The sequence below is a fragment of the Camelus dromedarius genome, chromosome 28 (assembly GCF_036321535.1).
Source record: "Camelus dromedarius isolate mCamDro1 chromosome 28, mCamDro1.pat, whole genome shotgun sequence".
NCBI classification, from domain to species: domain Eukaryota; kingdom Metazoa; phylum Chordata; class Mammalia; order Artiodactyla; family Camelidae; genus Camelus; species Camelus dromedarius.
The window spans coordinates 7,224,337-7,232,592 of NC_087463.1; the positions used below are offsets into that span (position 1 = coordinate 7,224,337).

An 8,256-nucleotide genomic window follows, 5' to 3' on the forward strand; every position below is an offset into this window, starting at 1 on the left:
CAGGCCGTTTCCACGAGCACCCAACATGGATGTGATTCGGGCAAATGTGGGGGTGAGGGGGAGAGCCAAGGTCCGGTGCGAGGTCTCTCACAGAACCCCCCTGTATTCAGCTGTGGGTCACACCACCCTCCAATGGTCTGGGCTCAAGTGTGGAGACTATTTCATCCAGAAAATAAAACACTTCTACAAAAGGGAGCTGATGGGAACAGAGAGGGATGTCTTGTTGCCCAGGGAGGGGAGGCACGGCACCCCAAGGATTCCAATTATTTTTAAACAGACTTTTTCTTTTTTTAATGGAGGTACTGGTGATGGAACCCAGGATCTCACGCATGATAAGCGTGTGCTTTACCACTGAGCTACACCCCCCCCAAACAGACTTTCCACCAGTCCCCTGTTTGCAGCCTCGCACCTCGTTCTCAGCTTTTGGGATAACCAGGACCTCTGCGTGGGCCCCTCCAGGGTCCTTTGGGACAGACTCACTTCTCCCAGACCTTCTCCTCTGCAGACTGTGAAGTCATAACACCTTCCACTCCAGTTTCTGAAACACATGCCCCATCCTCCTTTTTATCCCCCACAAATATCATTAAAGCCCTCTGTGCACTCTTGTCTCCTCTCCTGTTTGATGTATCCTTGTGACTTAACATCCTTCTAAGTGTAGTGAATATTTTAAGGAGGAGATGTGTGTTTTATTGAAAAAAAAAATATTTTATTGAGTAAAGTCCAAAGCTTGGATTCTGCTAAGATCTTCCACTCTAACTAATTGATAACTAGTTGGAAACTGTCAGGTTATTATCTCCATTATTTCTATCCCGTTATAACTCCGGCTTCTGGATGAATACTTGCACCTGTCACAGGACAAAAAGCAGAAGGTCCCGTGTTCTTTCCATTTCGTGGTCTATGGCTCCACCATTTTCCAAGATTCTCCAGTTTAAAAAGGGTGAAGCCCTTTTATCCATCTCCGTTATCCTGCTAGTGACCGTATAGTGCTGAAGGGTGGTCCCGCCAACATCCACGTCCACCTGAAACTTCAGAATGTGATCTTATTTGGAAATAGGGACTTCGCAGGTGTCATCAAGTTAAGATGGCTTGTGCCCTGACAAGAAGAGGGGGAACAGGGACACAGAGACACACACACAGCGAGAAAGCCCTGTGATGATGGAGACAGAGATTAGAGGATTGCCAAGCATTGCCCGGAACCACCAGGACCTGGAAGAGGCAGGGGAGGAGCCTCCCCTAGAGTCTTCAGGAGAGGCATGGCCCTATCAGCACCTTGATTTTGGACTTCCAGCCTCCAGAACATGAAAAAATAAATTTCTATTGTTTTGTGGTGCTTTGTTGCAGCAGTCCCAGGACACTAGTGCAGTGAGCATGTGTATTTTTTTCTTTGAAATATTACTTTGGTTTTATCCATTTTTTTTTCCTAATCATTATTGAGCTCCTGCTGTCTACAAAACATATATCTAACAGGGCCTGGAGAAACAAGGTCAGTAAGTACAAATTAGCATCCCCAAGAAGTTTAGGATTTAGTCTAACTACAAAATATATATGGAAATGGAGTAAGTACAAGCAGCATGTAAAAGGCCCTACAGGGGACAAGATATTTGCTAGGAGCGTTCAGAGGACAGGGGAGTCCTTCTAAGAAGAGAGTGATGTCCTGGGATGGACGGACATTGAAGGGGGATCTTTAAGGATGAAGTTGATTTTGCCGAGTCAAGCAGAGAAGGACATTCTACATAGCACAGAGGCGTGACATGTGGGGAGTGTGTGGGGCGTGGCCAGACAGGCTGGGGTGGGGAGCAGTGCCGGAGAAGCCTGGACAGACGGACTGAGCCTGGACCACGAGCGCTCAAAGGCCACGCTAGTGTTAGGACTGGGCCCCGCAGGTGGGGAGGGAGGAGAGAGCTGAAAGGTTCTCGTTGTGGGATGATGTCGAGCGCACTGTGCTTTAGGGTGCGGACCGGGCAGCGTGTGTTACTGATGCTTTAAAGTCTTGTCAAAAGAACCAATCGAAACGGCTGTAATTATGCGTTAGAGACACATTCCTCCACTCCACCGTTGGAGTCACCAGGCACCCAGTCCACTGAGCTGTTCCTTCCCAGACAATTCTTGCCCTGGCTCTGAGGACGCGAGCTGGGGACAAGCTGGGCTGGAGGCAGGGCACTGTGAATCCCTGCGGTCAGGGGCCCTTTTGGAAGTCAGTCAGAACGAGAAGGAAGGAGGTCTGTGTCACTGCGAAAATGGGATGCCAGTGACCAAATGCACCTTGTACCTCACTTGTATCTAGCACATGGGTCCTGAGGGGCCAAAATGATGGGCTTTGGAGAACGCTGCCCTTCCAGGAGCCAGGACAGATCCGGGCAGCCCAGGGATCCTCTCATTTGGCTTTTGCACAAGTTCAGCACTGGTGTTTAACTTTTTTTCTTTTTTTTTTCTTCCTCCCTGTTATTTAAATGGTTTTAAACATGAAACTAGGCCAGGAAAAGGGGGTAGCATTGTTTTAATAATTAGCAATTATGATCGCTACAATATTAATTGCATATTTCCATAGCAAACACTTCCCCAGAGGGCTGAAGGGAGTGGTGGTTAGAGACTGTCAGAGCCTAAAACTGGAATTCCTAAGAACCGAAAAAGGAGAGAAAATCAACTTCTTCCATTTAAGCAAATTACCACGGGGACTGCAGGCCCCTCTAATTAGCCCAGCTCGCGGTAGCTGGTGAGCGGGCGGGTGCAAAGTCTCACTCGGTACCACAGGGCCTGCCGGTGCAGCCCCCGACTCCGTGATTTCTTTTATTTCTGTCATTTGGGCAAGACAGGAGCTTATTTCCAGGGGGCGCCGGGCTGGGCTGGAAGATGACACTCCAGATCTTGGTACCCTGGGCCCCCAGGCTGGGGCCAGGGGTTCATTTGTGCAGATCCTGAACCCAGAAGGGCAAAATGGGACAGGACCACAGGCAATTCCGCGTGGTGACGCTCGGGGGAGGCACAGCGGGAGAGGCCACCGAGTGCCTTCCCAACTTGTGACACAGATTAAGGGGTTCAGGGCAGAACTAGGGGAACACAAAAGCAGGGGTGGGGGTGGGAAGCAGGAAGGAAGGAAGGAGGGCAGAAAGGAGGGGTAGCCCAAGAGAAAGAAGGCAGTGGTGTAGAAGGAAGAAGAAGCAAATGGAGGACAGAGGAGAAACTGCACTAGAAGGCAGAGGAAAGAAATCAGGAGGAGGGTAAGGATTAAAAAGAAAGTCCATGGCACCATCAGGACAAAGGAGAGATCAATCAGAGAGGACTTCCTGGAAGTGGGGTCCTTCGTGACTGCTTTGCACTCAGCCCAGGAAGGATTTTTACAAGAACAAGGCACTCCCACTGCAGCCTCCAGCTTCAAGGATACTGGCAGGCTTGTGTAAGAGTCCCCAGATGAGTCTGGAAAAGCAGCACAGAGGCAAAACTAACCAATCCTTCCCTGGGCGCTCTGTCGGGGAGAAAAGAGATGAAAAGACAGTGACCTCAGAGCCCAAACTGTATCCTGTGTTGGCAGATCTCATGCCTGACACATACGGTTTCTCACTTCACGTTCATGGCACAAGTAAGGAGGAATTGCTATACCCATTTTACAGCTGGGAAGACTGAAGAAACCTGTCCACGGTCACATACTTAGAAAGAGACAGAGGCTGAGCTCTTTCCAACACATCAACATATCACACCATCTTCCCAGCATCACCTTTCATTAACCTCTGAGTCCTTGAAAGCCAGCTTCCTAACTGAAGCAAGCCTCCCTGGCCGCATCCATGGCCGGGACCTCCTCACAGCACTTGGAAAAGTCTCACTCCCCTGCTCCTGGTCGGGTTGGCCCGGGACACAAGGGCTCCATTTTAAAGTGACTTGCTAAGCGAAATTCCAGCTTCCCAAATAGAGACATTAAGGGGCAATAATTCTCATTGTAAAAAGGTTCCCCCTAAGGTGCCTTTAAATGGGCGTGCTCCCCTGTGCACGGAAGCCTTGTTTACAGATCATCGACTCCTCGATGGAGAAGCTGGGAGGCTTGACAGAGACACTTACACAATGTCTCTAGCTGCTTCCAGTGGAAAAAAGATAAACAATGACAATAAAGAGAGGGCGCTTCGAGAGAAGGGAGCCCAACCGTGCGAGGTGAGTGAGGACGACCAGACTGTACGCGCACAAGCACCTGTCATTTCTCCGCGATCCCCACGCCTCCTGCCCCAGTCCCATGGCAGGACAGCTGTGAGCCGCCCCCTGGTACATGGGCAGCCCCGTAAGGAGGACCAAAAGTGTTACCCTTGATGGGGAGGTGGGGAAAGGGAGGCCCAGCAGGTCCTCGCGCCTGTCTGTCGTGCGTGTGACTCTGAACCTCTCCCCACCCTTGACGTCTCGGTGGCTGTTTCAATGCCGTCCTGCTCCCCCGGTGATGAGGGAGGAATCCCCAGCCCAGGGTTACGGGGTGGCTGGGCACACAACACCCAACCCTGGGCAGGTGAGATGGACCCCAGTTTCCTAGTCACAGATGCTCAAAGCCTGGGGTGGCGGGAAGGCAGGGCACACCACGCAGAGCCACGTGGGGGGGGTGCACTCAGGAACGGAGTGAACAGTCAGGCTGTGGTAGCAAGAGGGGGAGGTGACCTCTGGTTCCCAGGGGAAGATGTGACTGGCTTGACTGAATAATTCTGAGGCTGACCGGGAACTGAAACCCGCTCACAGGAGTAAGCAGAAACAGTGCAGGGAGCCCCTGGGTGAGGGTTGTTCGGGTGGGGAGACGTCTGTGGGAGCAGAGTGCAGAAGGCAACACGCATCAGGGCATTCTGGCCACAGGGGAGGGGGCTCTCAATTCCACCAGCTGTCAATGCAGCATCACATGGTGTCAGACCTTAATCTCAGGCCTTACACCACGGAGGTCCCCTTACAGGTGAGGCCCAGCTCCCACAGCCCCAGGGAGCTCATTTTCAGCAACATGGCCACAGGCTTCTAAGAATTGATACCAGCCAACACCCAAACCAGGTCTGGAAGCATCGCACCCTGGAGGAGGCCTGGGCCGGCAGCTCCATCCCTGAGCATCTTCCCCGACTCCAGGCCGGGAGGGCAGGGCAGGTTGTTCCAGCCCCAGCTGATAAAATGCATTGCCCCCACCTTCCCCAATAACAAGTCTGTGAGGCTTTGTTCGCTCTGTGTGTGTACACATATTACCTGCTGTATTTTTTTATCTCGCTTATCCCCCAGAATCTATCTCAAAGCCCCTTTTGGAAACTCCTAAGTAGGCTGTAATGCATGGATTTCAGGCTCTGCTCAATAGTTTGCCATGTAGTCATTTCCCAAGCCTTAGCGTGCAGGAAGAAACAGCCAAAGCAGAAACATGTTTAACCAAACAGCAGCCTGTTGTGGGGAGAGACAGGGAGGAAGCGGGGTAGGGAGTGGGGAGACCCAGGGCAGCACCCACGCCTGCTTCTTTCAAAAGTCTGCTGGATGATTTCTGTTCACCCATCCCCATCAACTTTCTTGTCCAGGGATGCTGGGCTTTGCTCGGGGGAGGACAGTGTGGAGAGAAGCCCAGTGGTGACCATCCTGAGACAACATGGAAAATGCTCTGGACACAACGTTTCAAGGATATTTCAAACAGAAGAACATAAAACTTGATTCCACTACAGCGGGTAAGCCTGAGTGAGGGCCAAAAGCAAATGACAACCTAGAAAAATGAAAGTCCTTGGCAATAATTGTAGTGGGCGGGGCTGTTTGATTTTTTTTTCCCTTTTGAAAGTCCTTTATTACAATAATAATGTTTGGGTCATTATAATATTTTGGTGTCATTATATTCAATGGTTTGGGGATAATTGGTAAGAATCAGGAAAGATAAAAGGATGTGGTATCCCCCTCTAAGAGCTAAAGATCCTGTTGGAGATACAACTTGAAGCCATCACACAAATATCTCTTAATTAACAGGAGATGAAGGGAACGCTGGGAAGGCTTGAAATTAAGGATCAGCCTGTAAGCAGAGGCCAACTCACCCTCTAACCAGGCCAGGTCTCCAGAGGCGACGGGCTTGTCCCCAGTGCCTTTTCTTCCTTTGTGGAAGACCCCTCCACTTCCATCACTGCAGAAGCAGAGCCTGCATCCCCAGGTCCAAAGCACCCAGGCAGGACCCTGCGGGAGGACACGTGAAGCTGCAGCAACCAGCTGCAACCAAGGGCCTCTCCGGTGGCTCTGGGGCCCTTGAGGGACGGGAATGAGGTTCAGAATGCTCTCTGCAGGCCTCTGCTTTCTCAGCACGTTTCTCCAAATCACATCCAACGCCTTGTCACCACGCCGTGCAATTTCCAGAGAGCCCAGGATCTGGGCGAGACGACGGCAGAAGGAAACCCGTGTCGTCTCCATCACTGTTCCCAAGCCTCAATGGCTGCCACAGAGAGATCCACAAATGTTCACCGACCGGAACTGGGAAGGACCAAGGCCACGAGGAGGGGGGGCTGGGGTCCGGGTGCTTCATGGCTCAGCAGTTTAGCACCGATGTGGGGACAGGCCGTGCTGGCCCTGCGGCTCTAAGCCTTGAGGTCTTATCCCGGTTCTCATACCCTCCAGCCCAGCTTCTGCAATACGACCCAGCTCTCCGCTCCGTGTCCCACCACTTCCTGCCCGGGGATTGTTGGGTATCAGCAGACACGGGGGCTCCCCAGGAGTAGTCCACCACGGCGCATCTGGGCGGGGCATTTTATGTCGTGTTATATTACATTCTCTAGTATTATTTTATTCGCCAACATTATCATTCTTATCGCCAGTACTACCTCCAGTAGCATTATCGCTAATACTATTACTCTAATTCTATTGTCCTCGCCAATGTTATTAGCTCTCCAACATTATTTTGATTATCTCCACTATTATTATTACTATCTACAATAAGCAGAGGAGTTGCCATTACACAGGTACACGGGCCACAAAGGCCAACCAAGAACAAGTCATGCCTGAGGACACAAGTACATTTGGATGCACAGGGTCAAAGGTCAAGGGAGGTCAGGGTTAGGACCTGAGAAGCTGTGAGCTGGGGGCTGGAACCAGCAACGCTGCTTGACAAGCACAGGGGCTCTGGGCAGGGAGGACAAGATCTGGCCTGGAGGGGGGCCGGCCGAAGGCCCTCATCTCTCATCTCCTCTTCTGCCGAACGCCAGTCCCGCTGTGAAACCGGGAGACCCCGTGTGTGCTGTGGAAGAAAGGATGCTGGAGGTAGACAGCAGCTTCAAATTGCTTGGGGGATGAAGAGAAGCAGAAATAAGTAAATAAAGAAGTAGGCAAAATAGAATGTAAATTGGAAAAGGCAGAAATGTCAGAGCTGGGAGGACACATTAGATCATTCTGGTTGAGCCTTCAAGTCAGCAGACAAGGCTACCAGGCCTCAGGAAGCCGCAGGGTTTCCCCAGGGCTCGTAATGGATCCAGGATGCGAACCAAAGTCTGCTAATCACCAGTGTCTGTCCCCGTGGGCCCGCTTGTTGCCCCTGGTGTGGCCCAAGGTCCAAGGCGTGATATTGTTGGCCATCTGTCTCCGCCACAGGAATATGAGCCCCACCAGAGCCACACTGTGTCAGTTTGTCTCTCCAGGACCTAGAACACTGCCTGGCCTGTGGGAGAGGCAGACCCTGATCCAAGTTGACTCTTCAGCCACAGTAGCCTAGAGAGCAGAAGGGAGCTCAGGAAGGGACCTGAGGGCTACTCCCTGAGCCTGTGCTACAGAGACTCGCATGGGGGTCCCCTGGGCAGGTTTGGGTGCCATCTTTCCTGTTCACTGACTCCTCTTCCAATCCACCAATCCCGCAATATTTACTAGGCAGCCTTGAGAAAAGTGGAGGCTCAGATTTGCAAGTAGTTCCAGTGAAAAGTGGGGACATTTCATAGCAACCATAGTAACAGGTCCTTAGACTCCCTCGCACTGGTGTAGCAAGACACATTTCACAGCGCTCACGTTTTGGACCGCCCATTCTCCCTGACACTGGGGGGCTCGATCTCTGACCACTTCCTCTCCCGCCCGCCATGATGATCTGCCCTGACTCCAATCTCAAGTCACAATTCACAAGCCACTATCTCTTTATTGTTTTAGATCTGCTTCCATTTGCAGAGCCCAAGCTAAGTATATCCTCCACTGGCATGAGTCTTACCAGCGACAGAATTCAGGTAGAGCCTTTGAGGCTGAGATGGGCATGAGCTCCTGGTCTGGTCTCCCTGGCACTGCTATCTTAGAGCAATTGTCGGGACTGCCTGCCCTGACTTC

The 8,256-nt window shown here is 51.6% G+C and overlaps 1 non-coding gene across 1 annotated transcript; it reads right to left on the minus strand.

Annotated features, from left to right (window-relative positions):
- Window positions 1–294: 294 nt before the first annotated feature.
- TRNAD-AUC (transfer RNA aspartic acid (anticodon AUC)) lies at window positions 295–366 on the minus strand. The gene has a single exon. It is a non-coding gene; the product is annotated as a tRNA-Asp (tRNA).
- Window positions 367–8,256: the final 7,890 nt, after the last annotated feature.